Source organism: Malania oleifera, chromosome 5 (assembly GCF_029873635.1).
Source record: "Malania oleifera isolate guangnan ecotype guangnan chromosome 5, ASM2987363v1, whole genome shotgun sequence".
NCBI classification, from domain to species: Eukaryota; Viridiplantae; Streptophyta; class Magnoliopsida; order Santalales; family Ximeniaceae; genus Malania; species Malania oleifera.
In genome coordinates, this window is record NC_080421.1 from 85,217,726 (window position 1) to 85,235,475 (window position 17,750).

The window sequence follows — 17,750 nt, forward strand, 5'->3', positions numbered from 1 at the left end:
TTGTGCTACCCCGCTGGGAGGGTAAGTTTTGAAATAGGATCAGGAGATTTTTGTTATGGGATCCTAGAAATATTTTTGGATAGTTTTGGGGTTCGTATATAAACACATTATTATTTTGGATTGTTGTTAACTCTAGTATTATGCACTATTTGATTTGGTGAATGTAATTTATTTTACTGCTCCTTAGGTTTCCGCTGTGTATGACAGGTGTGTCTTCATTACCCACGGGTTTGGGTTGACTATATTTTATGTGATTTATTATGTAGTAAGTAAGTACGTCGTTACAATATAGCTTTGTTTTTGTTGTGCAAAAATATTCCCAATAAGCTAAAATATTTTCAAACTACTCTTGTGCGTATTTCATTAAAGTAAATCCTTTGAGTTATTTTGAGTATTTGATTTGCATCTTTGAAATCTTGATTTGTTATTGAGATTTAATATAACTTGTTTCAAAGATATAACTTGTTTAGAACACTCTTGAACATTCTGGCGATAATATCTTGTTGAATGTTGTTTGCACAAATATTCACATCACTGAGCTTACATATTCTATATTGTTGATGTTCTTGTGATTGATTACATTTGGTACATATATACTTTACTGAGAAGCAAAATCACTATACTTTGTCATACTGTGAAAATATTGTTGTATTCCAGGCATGGCCTGAGGGGGGGTAATCCAACCCGGTAAGGGTTGTCTATAAAGGTTGAGGTCAGTCCTGTGCTAATTGACCTGATTGTTTAGGTGCCGCTCCACCCATCAAGTGAGCCTTATAGTGATAATCCTTGTGTTTGTTAGCTAAGGCGGGGACGTAGGCAATTTGCCGAACCTTGATAACATTTTTGGGTGTCATCTCTTATTTACCGCTTTTTAGTGCATACTTGGTTAAATTTATTGTGCAATTTAATTTTCATTGCAGATTTAAATTGATTTAATTTATCTGCATTATATTGACCATAAAGTTGTGTAATACTGCTATTAAGGGATTAACCTAGGGCATTAATTTTTGAAAATACCAATTCACTGCCCCCCCCTCTCGGGTTCACGGTAAAGCTAACAATTGGTATCAGAGCCACGTAACATAGACTCAATAGTAATTTTGCAAAAGATCTTAAATGGCTCATAGCACCATGACTCTTTTCCCTGAGGGACCATCTTCCACACAACCTCCAGTTTTTAGTGTTGTTAATTATACCTTCTAGAAACAGAGGATGCGCATCTACCTTCCAAAGTCTCTAAGGAAAATTATGTTCCTACGAAAACAGAGGGTACAACTAAAGTTCCTAAAACTGAGGAAGAATATAATAATGACGACATGAAAGTTGTTAATTTAAATGCCACTACTATGAATAATCTATATTGTGGTCTTGATATGAATGAGTTTAATAGAGTAATGGCATGTACTACTATGAAAGAAATCTGGGATAAATTAGAAGTCACATATGAAGGTACTAGGGATGTGAAAGATAGTAGGATAAATATTCTGACTAGTGAATATGAGGCCTTTAGGATGAATGTAGGTGAGTCTATCCAAAGCATGTACACTAGATTCACACATATTATAAACTCACTGCATTCATTAGGTAAGACCTATCCTATATATGAGATGATTAAGAAGATCCTTAAAGGCTTGCCTCATGTTTTGGAAGTTAAGGCTATAACCACTTCTAAGGGTAGAGACCTTAAGGCCATGACTCTAGATGATTTAATAAGTTCTCTGATTACCTATGAATTAGCTATAAATGAGAGACTCAATGAACATAATAGGGCGAAAAAGGTGACTGCATTAAAAACTTCGACTAATACATCTAGTGAATGCAATGAACCTGACTCTGAGGATGATATGGTCATGCTAACTAGAAAATTCAGCAGATTCTTCAAAAAGAATAGAAAACCATACAAAAGATATAGGGAGTCTGCACTGATAAGGGAGAGTTGAGTAAAAGAAAGGATAAGTCAAATGCTCCTACATGTTATAACTACAACACGGTTTGGGCATATCAAGCCAGATTGCCCTTTACTGCTAGGAAAAATAAGAAAGCTATGAAAGCTAGTACTTCATGGGATAAACGAAGTAGCAGTGACTCTGACTCAGACCATAGCGACTCAGAAGTTGCTAATCTGTGCTTGATGGCACATGATGATAAGGTGTGTTTGAGATCGTCCTCCTCCAAGGACAAGTGGTACCTGGATAGTGGGTGCTCACAACACATGACCGGCGACAAAGCAAAATTTGCGTCAATCACTCCCAAGGATGGAGAGTACGTGATGTTTGGCGACGATGCAAAAGGATGCATTATTGGCATAGGTAAGGTCACTAAGGATCCCTCTCTAATTATTGATAATGTTCTGTTAGTTGATGGCTTGAAGCATAATTTGTTGAGCATTAGTCAATTGTGTGATAAAGGATAGAAGGTGTTATTTGAAAATGATAAATGCATAGTTGAAAGTAAATCAAATCATAAAGTTCTTTGTACTGCAAATCACCATGAAAATGTATATACTACTACTTTTGATAAATTAGCTTCACAACAAGTAACTTGTTTTTCTTTAATAAATGAAGCTAGTTGGTTATGGCATAGGCCATTAGGACACTCTAGCATGGATTTATTGTCAAAACTAGTAAGAAAAGATTTAGTAAAAGGCTTACCTAAAACACCATTTTTGAAAGATAAAATCTGTGATGCATGTCAAATGGGTAAGCAAACAAAATCTAGCTTTAAGAAAAAGAAATTTATATCTACCACTAGACCACTTGAAATGCTTCACATGGATTTGTTTGGTCCTAATTCTATGCAAAGTCTTGGTGGTGAATCATATGCCTTTGTGATTGTTGATGATTATTCTAGGTTCACATGGGTGCTATTTCTCTCATATAAAAATGAATCATATGAACAGTTTACTAAACTTTGCAGAAGAATTGAAAATGAAAAAGGCTATAAGATAACTCACATAAAAAGTGATAAAACACTGAATTTAAAAATGATAGGATAGATAATTATTGTGACCCAGAAGGCATATCACATAACTTGTTTGCACCTAGGACCCCTCAAAAAAATGGTGTGCTAGAAAGAAAGAATAGGTCATTATAAGAAATGGGTAGAACTATGCTGAATGAACATAAGCTACCTCAATATTTTTGGGCTAAGGCCATAAATACTACATGTTATATCATGAATAGGGTGTTGATTAGACTTTCACTTAATAAAACCCCTTATGAATTGTGGAACAACCATAGACCTAATATCTCATATCTTCATGTTTTTGGTTGTAAATGCTTTTGTACTTAAGGATAATGAACATTTAGAGAAGTTTGATTTTAAATCTGATGAAGGAATTTTCCTAAGCTGTGTTCTTAATAGTAAAGCATATAGAGTTTTTGATAAAAGAAATATAACTATCATTGAATCTATTCATGTAGTATTTGATGAATCTAATTCATTTTCTAAGAAAGACGATGAAGATAATATTGACATTAGAAAATGCTTGGACAAGTTATCTATTGAAAACAATGCAAGTGAAAATTCAAAAATAAATGATAAATCATCTGAAGATAATGACAACGAAAATGAAATTCAAGAGTTGCCTAGAGATTGGAAATTCATTAGGAACCATCCTATAAATCAAATCATAGGAGAACCATCCCGTGGTGTAGCCACGAGATCTTCCTTGAAGAACCTAGTGAGTTATTCTACTTTATTGTCCCAAGAAGAACCAAAAAATATTAAAAAAGCAATAGAGGATGGGTCTTGGGTGATGTCCATGCAAGAAGAACTTAATCAATTTGAAAGAAGTAAAGTTTGGACCCTAGTTCCTAGGCTAAGTGATCATACAATTATTGGAACCAAATGGGTGTATATAAATAAGAAAGATGAGAACGGGGTAGTAACTAGGAATAAGGTTAGACTAGTTGCCCAGGGTTATAATCAGGAAAAGGGAATTGATTTTGATGAAACCTATGCTCCCATTGCTAGGATGGAATTCATTCGTATACTACTTGCTTATGCCGCTTTTAAAAATTTTAAATTGTTTCAAATGGATGTTAAAAGCGCTTTTCTTAATGGCTATACTAATGAAGAAGTGTATGTAAAACAACCACCCTGTTTTGAAAATCATAAATATCCAAATCATGCATACCGGTTGTCCAAAGCCTTGTGTGGATTGAAGCAAGCTCCTAGAGCTTGGTATGAGAGGCTTAGTGGGTTTCTACTAGAAAATGAGTTTACTTGTGACAAGATTGACACTACACTTTTTATCAAATCCAAAAATGACGATATGCTTTTCGTTCAAATTTATGTTGATGACATCATTTTTGGAGCCACTAATGATGAGTTGTGTAATGAGTTTGCCAAATGCATGCAAAGTGAATTTGACATGAGCATGATGGGTGAATTTAGTTTCCTTTTAGGGCCGCAAATTAAACAAGCTAAATATGGAACTTTCATATGCCAATCTAAATATGTCAGGGACTTGCTAAAGAAATTTAATATGGAAGATAGTAAAATTCTTGGTACTTTTATGAGTTTTTCCATCAAACTTGATAAAGATGAGTAAAGAATCCTTGTTGATGTGAAATTGTATGGTGGCATGATTGGAAGTCTTCTATATCTCACTGCTAATCGGCCTAATATTATATTTTGTGTATGCATATGTGCTAGGTTTCAGGCCGCTCTTAAGGAATCTCATCTATTAGCAGTTAAACGAATCCTTAGGTATCTAGTTAGAACCATAGAGTTAGGCTTATGGTACCCTAAGCATACTACCTTTAAGATTGTGAGTTATACTGATGTTGACTTTTCCGGTAGTAAGGTTGATAGGAAGAGTACTAGCGACACTTGTCACTATTTAGGACAATCTCTCATTTCTTGGTTCTCCAATAAACAAAACTCAGTTGCCCTATCTACAGCCGAAGCAGAATATATTGCAGTTGGAAGTTGTTGTGCTCAAACTCTTTATATGAAACAACAACTAATGGATTTTGGGTTGCACTACGATATAGTACAGATTAAATGTGATAATACTAGTGCAATCAACATTTCCAAGAATCATATCTCACATTCACAAACTAAACACATTGAGATTTGACATCATTTTCTTCGTGATCATGTGTAGATAGGGGATTTGGGACTTGAGTTTGTATGCACAAATGAACAATGGGCTGACATTTTCACTAAACCACTTCCAAAAGATAGGCTCATACAAATTAGACGTGAACTAGGTCTCATGCATAGTAGAGATGCTTCCTAGATATTTCATAGATTGCATAAACTTAAGGGGAGCTTTCTAAAAATTTCAAGGTCTAACAATTAATATAACAGTTCACCGGTATCTTTCATTAGCTTGAACTTTATGGAATTGGTTATGTTTTATTTACTGCATGAAGATGATTGTATTTATGTTTTATGTATTGATCATACTAGAAATGTTTGAGTTTAGTTACATATAAATTGTTAGATCTTAAAAACTCAAAACAGGTCATTTTTATACAGGATTTTTTTTTTTTTTTTTGGGAAATGTCCAATTTTCAAATGGCATGCTGCCAAATTTTTAAAAATTCCCAAACTTATCTTGTATACTAATTATTTATACCCATTGCCTAAGGCTATTAATTTTATAGCCCTTTTTGTTGTTGACAAAAGGAGGAGATGGATAAGAGGCAAAAATTTGGTTAACTTGAAAATTGAGTTGAATTGAACTTAAATGGAAAATTATTTAAAGTTTTACATTATGCATATTGTTAGGAGGAGCCTTCTAAGGCTATACCCATTTTTTGCATGATGTATTTGTCATCATCAAAAAAGGGGAGAATGTTGACCTTATAGGTCACACCCGGTCTTGATAATGACAAATACTCAGGTATTTGATGGCTTTCAAGTGTATGTGCATGTTCATTTTAACAGATCAAGTAATGGTACATGAAAGCATGAAGATCGTGAAGATTAGTTTCAACTTGTAAATTCATTTTATGTAATATGGATCTGTAATAGTGAGGAGGATATAAGGTCTGTAATAATTACCTACATGTCATATACTGTAAGCTTAGTAAGACCATAGTAAAACCTTAGGACCCAACACTCATGCACAAATATCATTAATAAATAGGTGTGTTAAAAGGAATTGAATTGAACATCATAAGCTTAAAATGAGTGAGGTCGAGCGACCAAACCACTGGAGTTCAAAATTCCTCGGGCGCCCGAACTGCTAAAAAGTCAGTAGTTTGACTTAAGGTTCGAGCTACTAAACCAAGAATGAATGCATCATCCTCGGGCATCCAAACCCTTAGAAAGAGACTTCTCACCAACTCGAGCTGACAATCCTCATAGTTCAAATTAGGCCTTGGGCGACCGAACTTAGCACCGAGCACCCGAACCGCACGCTAATGCTTTTGACTTTGTTTCGGCCAACCAAATCCAAACTCAGGCACCCGAACTATTTAAAATAATTTTTTTAGTTGAGTCTATTCGGGCGACCGAACTTACATTCAGCCACCCGAATCTTCTTGGGTTACTTAAGTTTTACCGAGGTTAAAAAGCCAAAAGTCATGTTAATTCTTCTAAAACATTTTTAACCTTTTCTAATAATACCCTATAGGTCATAAACGGTTATATTTTTACCTTAGTCTATAAATATGAGTTTATTTGTGTGGATTAAGAGTGATTAGCAAAATCGTTAAGTGAAAAATCCTCTCTACTTCCAAAACCTCATATTGCCCAAATACTCTCAAAATTTATAGCTTATTGAGTGTACTTGTGATTACTAGATATTACTAATACTCCCACCATTCTTGTTTGATTGTTTAAGTTATTCTTGGGGAGTTTTAGTTAAGTTTATCCCACAGATTTCACTATTATAAATCTTGTGTTGGGATAAACTAACAAGTTTTGTTTTTGTTGAGCAAAAATATTTCCTACAAGCTAAAATATTTTCAAACTACTTTTGTGTATATTTCATTGAAGTAAATCCTTTGAGTTAGTTTGAGTATTTGATTTGCATCTTTGAAACCTTGATTTGTTATTGAGATTTAATATAACTTATTTCAAAGATATAGCTTGTTTAGAACACTCTTGAACATTCTGGCAATAATATCTTGTTGAGTGTTATTTGCACAAATATTCACATCGTTGAGCTTACATATTCTATATTGTTGATGTGCTTGTGATTAATTATGTTTGGTACACATCTGCTTTACTGAGAAGCACAATCACTGTACCTTGTCATATTATGAAAATACTGTTGTATTCCAGGTGTGGCTTGAGGAAGCGGTAATCTAACCCAGTAAGGATTGTCTGTGAAGATTGAGGTTAGCCCTGTGTTAATTGATATGATTGTTTAGGTGACACTCCACTCATCAAGTGAGTCTTATAGTGGTAATCCTTGTGCTTGTTAGCCAAAGTAAGGATGTATGCAGTTTGCCAAACCTCGATAACATTTCTGGGTATCATCTCTTATTTACCGTTTTCTAGGGCATGCTTGGTTAAATTTATTGTGCAATTTAATTTCCTCTGTATATTTAAATTGATTTAATTTATCTACATTAGATTGACCATAAGATTGTGTAATATTTTTGTTAGGAGATCAACCTAGGGCATTAATTTTTGAAAACACCAATTCACCCCCCCCCCCCCACTCTTCGGTTCACAGTAAAGCTAACATTTTTTATCACAATCGTTCAAGCACATGGTTTATGAATTTTGATAATTTTGGGAAATTTTCTAACAAAATTTCAGCAGCATGCCATCTGTAAATTGAATGTTTCCCCATTTTACCATGTACCTAAAACCTAGTTGTTTTCATCAAATAATACAATTTAAGCATATAACAACCTAAATCCACTACCAACATGCAATTCTCATCACTCCATCAGCCATGCAGGTGGCATTACATACAAGCATGATAAACTATCCATCAGAAGATATAATCATTAGATACAATATGGATAGTAATCTGCAAAGCTATCTTTCATAAAGGCATATTATTATGAGCATGAGAGCATTTAATAGAGTCATGAAATTTTAAAAAGAAATGCTCCCCTTGAGTTATGCACTATTACAATCTTAAATTACCAGCAAACCAATTTAATTACTTAATGCAAACTCAATCAATATCTCAGCGTTCAGAAAATTTTCCTAATAAATTCAAAACATACACAGAGATTATAAAGTGCAAAATTTAAAGAGGTAGGGAAAGAAGAGTGAACACCATATTTTTTACAAGGTTTAGCTTACCGCCTACATATTTGCCTCAAGCAACATGTTGTGAGGATTTCCTTTACCCACTCCATTTAATAGGTGGAGTATGCCTCTCTCCGTTTGTAGGTAGAGACACCTCTCTAACGAGAACACCCTCTTGCTAGGCAACGATTCAAACCCTAAACCGTCAAATTGAAAAAACACAGCAATACAAGTTATTTATAAAAGAAGAACACTCTCAGTAGAGCATAAATTGTACAAATTAAAGCACTATATACTTCAAGAAATCAATATAGAATTGAAGCTCGCAAAGATATCTAAAGTATTCTGATTGCAAGATGAAGATTTTAGAAAATCAAAATCAGAATTTTGTCTAGGGCTTTTAGCGAAAACTCACAATAGTTTTTCAGAGTATGTATTAAGAGAATAATAAAGATTCGAATTGTATGTGCAAGTATTGGATGCCCTAATTGTGAAAAAATCATCTTTATATAGAGTAGGAAATATTCTTACCGTTTTCCCCAAGTTTGGAAACCAAATCATTCGAATTTGGAAAGAAATTAGCACTATTAGAAAGTTTAAAACATAGACTTCAATCGTCTAAACCATGAGGTCAATCGCCTGAACTAATTCAAAATAGCGCTCCATAACAGGCAGTAGCATTTCAGTCGCCTAACCCCGAGAGTTCAGTCACCTGACTGTGTTTTGTTTTCTTATTTACATTGGCAGTAGCATATCAGTTGCCTCATAGATAATCATCAATCGCCTGAACACTATACTACTTAGTGTTTTTCACATTTTGATTCCAAAACTTGTTTTATTTACTTTGAAAAGTATTTTAGATCTTATCAAAATATTTTTTATGTTCTAAATCAAGTCTTTAAGTCCAGAGTTAAATCCTAAAAGTTTTAGTCACAATATTGAAATTTGAAGTACTTACATAAGACTCTAAAATAAGAAATGCAATTAAATTCCTAAGTCTTCATGCCATATAACATCAATCTTTGTCCGAGCTTGATCAACACTTCAATATGCTTCATAATCTTCATGACTTGTAGCTTTAAGTTTAAACTTCATTCAATCTCTTCAAGTAGAACCATTTTACTTTGTAAAATACTTGATTCCTGAAACTTAACTTGAAAGCGCAATTAGCAACCTTAATTTGTTATCATCAAAACGAGATTAAGCCTTGTTAGGCCAAGAATCTCCCCCTTTTTTTATGATGAAAAATAAGGAGCAAAAATGAGAAAGCCTTGATAAGGCTCCCCCTCACAATAAGCATAGAATACAAAAAATATAATCAATATACAACTACGTGTTCAAGATTGCCCTCAACAAGTCATTACATGAATATTCACACTTACAAAGCTCATTTCAGAATTTCAATAAGACATACATCAAGCTTTAGTAAATATAACATATATCAAGCTTTTACAAACACAACACATATCACTATATCATGTATTACTCCCCTGAATGTAATATTTCCTTAAGCAACATTCAGTGAGTGAATTGTTCAACATAAGAGAAAATATTTAGTATATAGCATAAATAACACAATCAGCATGAACTTATTTCAATATTCAGTAGATATACATGAAAAACTCATAGTTGTTCTCATTCTCATTTGAATATACATGAAAAACTTATAACTCTTCTCATTCTCATTTTGTTATACTTCTCCCCCTTTTGACATCAACAAAAAGGAATAAATCAGAAAATTAATATTCAAGTTTTCATAGGACCAATTATCAACATTCAGTTCACAAACATGAGGTCCAATATTCAGCATGCAATTTTCAAACTAAATTTCTAGAAAGATGTCCATCAAGATATTCATTAAATAGCATGAAAAAAATATACAATGATCCATGTCCAACATGCATTTCACAAACATAATATCATAAGTTGGAGATAAAGCAATAAAGATAAGAAAAGCAAAAAAAAAAAAAAAAAATTAAATACCAAGTATCAGAATATTACAATCCAAATTATTTTTAGTGAAAGAAATTAGGAATAATTATTTAGCCTTCATCAATCATCACCACCATCAGAAGATGCATCCTCCTCAAGATGCACCCTCCTCCTCCTCCTCCTCATCATCATCATCCTCGTCTGAGCTCGCCTCAATAGGAGCCTTGCCTCTCAAAGAGGAAGAACTGCCCATATGACTTTCAATGCGTGCGAAGCGCTAATTGAATGAAGTCAAGCTAGATTGGAGTGCGTCATACTTCGTATTCATATCACCAAGAAACTCACTCAGCTGATAGTCCATATGTTGATGATAATTGAGAAACTAGGAAGGAGCATCAGTATTGGGTGCAGGTGGTGCATCCTGCTGTGGGTCCTGATATGGTTGTTGATCTGTCTGAAGTCCTGCATTACCTCTAGGAGCTCTACTAGGATTAGGTAACAACCCATGGTCTGGATACTTCTCGTATCCCATGAGTTTGACCGCATTAGAGGAAAAATGGTCATATTGAGTGCATTTGATAAACAAGGTAGATGAGGTATTAACTCCTAGATGATCAAAGATTAGGTTCAGAATTCCTCCATATAGAAGAATTACTCGCCTTGCTTCTTCTTTGGAGATCATCCATCTTAGAATTAGGCTTGGCAGATCTAGGCATTTCCTTTTATATAGACACCACATTACAAAACAGCCTAAATAGGATAGATGATCACGAGACCTCACCCTAGGTAGAATGTTATAGGTAATGAGGATGTGTATAATCCGAGCTTCAAGGATAAGTCACTGATATAATGGAGGGTGACCAAAATAGATAGGTTCTTCACTCATTATCAAAGGTAAAAACTCTTCTGGGTTGAATTCCTACGCCATGATCCAAGATTGTCCTAGGAGTGGACATTCAAAATCACTAGCTTGGATCCTAAATCTAGTGGCAATTGTTTGTGGAGTAAGTGCAAAAGCCTTATCCATTACAATGGTTATATACATATTTTTACCTTTTTCCATATTGGCATAAAATAACCTAACTAAATTAGGATAAACACCCCTAGGTTTATATGTGATGAATCTCTCCCAACTTAAGACATTAAACATTTGTAGGATGTTGGGAAAGTTTTCTTACATGAAAAAAAAATATCCACGACCTTAGCAAGGATATGATTTGTGGATCTGATGTGCTCTCGGTATATTCTCCTCACAGCATGAGAAAAAAGCCATTTTTGAATAGCTTCAGTATCATCATTCCCTGAGGTTTTGCTTCGGTTTGCCTTTGTCTTAGTTATTGGCATGGTTTGAGAGAAATATGTTCGATTGAATCAACTAAAATGAGTGAATGAAGCAAAATTAAGAGGCTTTATGGAGATTAGTCAAAAGTTATGTGAGAGAACACTTAGAAGTGGAAGACGAGCCTTGAGAATAGGAGAGAACAATCTTTAGGTACCTAAGGGTTTGAAAAATTAGGATTTTCGCAAATAGAACATATATATATCTACGCGGTTCAAGCGCTTGACCTTAAGTAATCAATCGCTTGACCTGTTTGGGTTTTTAGACCTCACAGGTCAATAGCGGTTCAGTCGACTGATCTCGAATTTTTAATTGCCTGAAGTGCCTAAACTTTGAAAAATACGCAAGTCAATAGTTGTTTAGTCGATTGATAGTGAAGGGTCAGTCACCTATCCTTCTGAATTTTTGATTAACTTGCTCTTTCGATACAAACACTCATTTTAATGAATTTCTCCCTCTCAAATCACTTCTCTACTGTGTAATAAACCTAATTCTCCTCAGATTTTCTCTCTTTTGATTCAATTAAACCTCATGCAATCCAACCTTGCTTGGTTGCGGCCAACAATGCCATTATATATATCTATTTGTTTTCAGTACTAATGTCATCAATAAGCTTGGAAATTAATCTTCAAGATTGTTATAATCCTATTCAACTTTGTTCAATACTCTTTTATTAATTGTGATTAAGGAATTTCCCATAGGTTGAGCAAAGAAGACTTTTATACTTGGAATTTGTGAATTCTCTGAATATCTTAGTAGTGCCTTCTAATAAGATCATGGAATAAATTGCATTTGTACTTAATGGTTGAATGTGATTTTTTTTTTTCTTTTTTAGGATAAGCAAGATTGTTCATTTAGAAAACCCATTTATGTCTTGAGACGATTTTAAGATGAATATCCTTATTTATTTAATATTTAGCATGCTGAATTACTTGATTTTTCATTTTGAATTTCCTTCAATGTTTAACCAGTCATCAAGGTCTCAAAGTGAATTCAGGATTTGATGGGAAACATTACTAAGGGTATTTTGATTTAATCTCCTAAATTTCAACTTTATGTAATGAACACTGTATGTTGTGCTTTAGATATTAAACCTCAAGTATACATAAATTATCTTTAATAATTCAACTAAGGTTACCACTTTTGTCCATGGGAAGAGACTTTTCTTGGTTATGCTATCTTATCTCTTGAGACATAGCTAGTGTTTTAATCAATTTGCCATGATATACATAGTCAAGATGGTCTTTGGATTTATGCTTTAAATTCCTCATTTTTACTCAGATTTTCAAGGTCTATAGTAGACATATTTGTTAGTATTTTATATTTTAAGTATTATCTACTATCATAGCACAATTTTAGTTATTACTACATCTCTTCTTACAGTAGTATTGACTAACTTAAACTCTATAGGCTATGGAGGCATCACTAACCCTTTTCATTTTAGTACAATTGAACCTTCTTAATTCTTAAAAGGGGATGACTAATCCTAAGATCTATGGAAGCCTTATTTCAAAGATTAGGTTATCATTTTTGGTACCCATTCTTTCTTGGGTCTTAATGCATTACAAAAAAACTGGTTTTTAGGGAAGGATCAAAATCGTCACTAATAATCATAAAACCGTCACTAATACTATTAGTGATGGTTTCACAAGTATTAGTGATAGTTTCGAAATAGTCGTTATAACTACGATTACTACTAATTATTAGTGACAAATTTTAAAAGCGTCACTAATAATAGAGTATTAGTGAGGGATTATAACCGTCACAAAAATTCTAATACCGTGACTATAAATTCTACATTGGCTCCGCTCAAAATTGTCACTAGTAATAGAGAATTAGTGACGAATTTGAAAACTGTTACTAATACTTAGGTTTCAGTGATGGTTTTGAAATTCATCACTACTACTCTAATATTAGTGACAGTTTTGAAATTCTTCACTAATATTTAAAAACGGACATTTTATTAGTGACGTTTTTAAAACCATCACTAATAATTTAATTTTTTTTAATAAATAGTTCTAGTAAAAATCTGTAATTGCATTTTTGCGTACATAACATTAAACCATAATTACAAAAAAAAAAAAAAAATTCATAAATTATTAAAAATTCTAATTCAAATTTGAAATTCAAATACAAATACATTATAGAATTTGAATTAAAATACTTTCATCTCTTCAAATAACAAAAAAAAATTTAAAATTTGAATTTCAATACAAATACATTATACTAATTCAAATTAAAATACAAAAAATCTATCTGTTTAGATAACAAAAAAACACACAAAAAAAAAAAAATTCAAAATGTTGACCCTATGGGTCATATCCAGTTTTGATTATGACAAATATTAAGGTATTTAATGTCTACCGAGTTGATGTGTAAGTTTATCTTGACAATATCATATGATGACACTCGGAGACCCGGAGGGAAATGAAGATGGTACTCGGAGACTTGGAGAAAAATGAAGACCCTAGTTGAATAATCATTGTTGTAATATTAATTTTAATTCAGGTCTGTAATAGTAAATAGAAAAAATGTATGTAATATTTAATGCATATCATGCATGTAGGAACTACAAAGCTTAAAGACCTTAGAATGACTTTAGGTCCCTACACAAAATCATGACCTTAGAAGGACCTTAGGGAGCACCCTTCGGTCGACCGACGCCAGATTTTTTCGATGTCCTCAAAATGAAAAAGACCTAGAATGACCCTAGGACACTCACACATGCATATATATATATATGGTTTTGAGAATAGGGTGATCACATACTTAAAAAGAATCGAAATGTATGAAAAATACATGTTCAGTCGACCGTACTTGAAAGTAAAAAAACCTCCTAGTCAACTGAACCAGGACTGGGTCAACTATTTTACCACAGCTCGATTGACCGAGCCCAGTTTAGTATATTTCTCCCGATTGACCGAACTCCATCCGAGTCAATTTTTTGACCACCCGGTCTACCGAGCCCAAAATGCATAACAACGCCTTGGTCGACCGAGTTCCCACATGTGAGAACTCAACGGTCTGGTCGACTGACCAAGTTAGCTCAAAAGGTTCTCGGTCGATTGAGCTGCGCTAAAAAGAAAAATCGCCCTGGAACCTCCTTAATCGGTTGACCGAACTTGTAGTTCAAATGATGCTCGGTCGACCGAACTTGCACAAACTCGGTCAACCGAACTTCCTTCGGTCGACCGGTGCTCTCGGGTTGCCCCATTATTTTTACCGTGGTTAATATTTTTAAATGGGGTTAATTTGGTTAAATTGTATTAAAACTTTTATAATAATTCCATATATGTCCCCAACGACTATACTTTTTCCTATCTCTATATATAGGCCCTCTTTTGCAAAAATTAAGATAGGATTATGGAGTTTGATTAAGAAGAATTTTCTCTAAATTTTTTAGTGTCATTTCTTCATACACATCCCATATACTCATTCATTTATCATTCCCTTGCCAAATCTTTTTGAATGAGTATATCTTGAGAGATCTTATAAAGCTATAACTCTCATTACATTTGTTGATATTTGATTTTCATATTGAGAGTAAAGCAAAGATTTTTCCATTGATTTAATTCGATAAATCTTTGTGTGGGAAAAATCTTATAGCTAAGTGGGTCTTTGCATTGTTATTGCAAGATTCATTTAGGCTTATATTTTTGTGTGCAAAAATATTTTACAAACTTATTTTTTGAATATCTCCTTGTGCTTGAATATTGAGAAAATATTGTTTTGAGATATTTAGAATACTCTTGGTAGAGACATCTTTGAAACCCTAGACTTATAATTGAGATATATTAATATATAGTTTCAAAGATAGTTCTAGTATACACTCTTGTGCTTATTTGAGAACATACATTATAGTGAGTGTAGATTGCACACAATAGTTCCTATCGTGTTGATGTGCATTGTTTAGTGACTATGCGTAGTGGTACAAATCTACTTGTGGAGAAGTACTGAAATTGTACACAAAATTTATATTGTAAATCTGTTGTATTCTAGGCATGGGCCTGAAGAGGGAGACTAGCCCTAGTAAATAGTCCCGGATTGACTTAGACCCGGTTAGGAAAGTTAGATGCATCATCCTATTAAGGCGTGTTAGTTGAGGTCAGCCCCTTGAATTAATCTGGTTGTAATCGGTGCCGCTTTATCCGTTAAGTAAGCCTTTAGTGGAATCCTCGTGCTTGCGAGCTGGAGGTGGGGCTGTAGGCATAGTTGGCCGAATTCCGAATAATATATCTTGTGTGCACTATTTATCTTTCTGCAAATTATATTTCTGCACATGTATGTTATAGTTGGTGAATGTTGCGCATTATTTTAATTTCTGAACGTTATATTTATCTGCGCATTTGGAACTGTATAGACAGACCCTAGGTTGCGAATATACTGCTGTTAGATTAGCTAAACTTAGGAATAAATTTTAAAATTCCAATTCACCCCCCCTCTTGGGAATACACCAAAGCTAACAATTGGTATCAGAGTCCCGTTGCATTAGACTTAAATGTTTTTGCAAAAAGATCGCAATGGCTCAATTTGGTATATCCCAATTCGGAGAGGGACGGTCACCTTCTAGTCCTCCGTTATTTTGTGGTGTTGATTACACCGTCTGGAAAATTAGAATGTGCATATTTGTAAAATCTTTGAATTGGAGGGCTTGGCAGGTGATTGAGAAGAGAATTTATATGCCAGTAGAAAATGATATTAATTTGTTGCATGCAAATTCACATGCCATGGACATGCTATATTGTGCTTTAGACGCTAATATTTTTTTTGAGATTATGGCATGTACAAATGGGAGGGAGATCTGGGTTGAACTGGAAAAGAGATATAGAGAGACCCAGAAAAAGGAAACCATCAATCCAGAGATGTCATGTTCAAATGATCAAAGATTGGTAAGTGATAGGGATAGTGTATCAATAGAACATGAGGTATATGATTCTCACTCTAGCTCGTTTGAGGATTCATGTGTTGAATGTTGTGTTGCTACATGTGCTGAATCATCTGTTGAATACCATGATAATTCTGTTGATGATGCGTGTGATGATTCTTATGCTGAATGCTATGTTGTGTCATATAATGACTCATCTAATATTCCTCGTGATAGTACTATTGAAATTGCATGCAATGATTCATATAATAACTATGACATATCTTATGATGAATCATGTGCTGAATTGATAAATCAAAGCATGCCTTCGTATGAAAACCTAGATAAAGCTTTATTGAAAATGAACAAATTTCTAGCGAAGTTATCTAAGCAGAAATCCATTTTGAAAAATGAAAACAAAAGCATGGCAAAGTAATTAAGAAAAATAAAAGATTATTATGCCATCTTAGAAAAGAGAAAGATTAAGAAGATATTGAAAATTATCTGCTTAGAAGAAGAAATGAATGATTATTCTAGAGCTTCACTCGAAATTAAAAATGAAAAGAATAATCATAATAAACCCTTAAGAAATAAAAAGAAAAACATTTTCAAGAAGGGTTCATCCTTTAAATCTAATAGCTATTTTTATGTCTCATCGAGCAAAAATAAAATTTGTAAGCATAAACTTTCACGTATTTACAAAACCTGCTTATACTATAAAAGAAAAGGGCACAACCGATTTACTTTCTCATCTAAAAGTGCCAAAGGGTTAGAAAAAGAAATGATGTGGGTAATCATGAAAGCAAACCCTGTAAGATCTAAGGAAGATCGGATTCCAATAGAAATTGTATAAATATTTTAACTCTTTCCTTAGTTCCTAAGTTTAGGGGTTGTGATCACTGTAAGCTTAGGAAGTGGTTTGTGTTTAAAAATGAAAATTTTTAGTATATGTATTCACTATGCACTTTTTCCATACTAAGAATCATAAGATTAGCAAGCTAATTCAAAAATTGGATAAATTCCACTTCTAAATGGACTAGGCATCTTTGTTAGGTAAATATTTCCAAATGCTTAACCCATGCTTAAATATAATACTTTGAGCTAAGCCACTGTTGTCCATTGCACAAAATTAAGTGTTAGGGTTCCATTTTATATCATATATCACTATACCCTAAACTCACTTTTGAATATGAAAAGCCTAAATCAAAACCAGGTCATCATTCTAGGCTTAAAGCACCATTGATCATAAATGATTAATATATATTAAGTGTGCTTTTCATAAGACATCTTGCTATAATCAAGATTAGAGGCAACCACTAAGGGATTCAAGTTTTATTGATTAAATCAAAATATTCCCTTTGAACTTAAAATATAAGAATCCTCTAATTTTGGTTTATCTCATTCATAGGAAATATTTACTATACGACGATTACATCAGGTAAA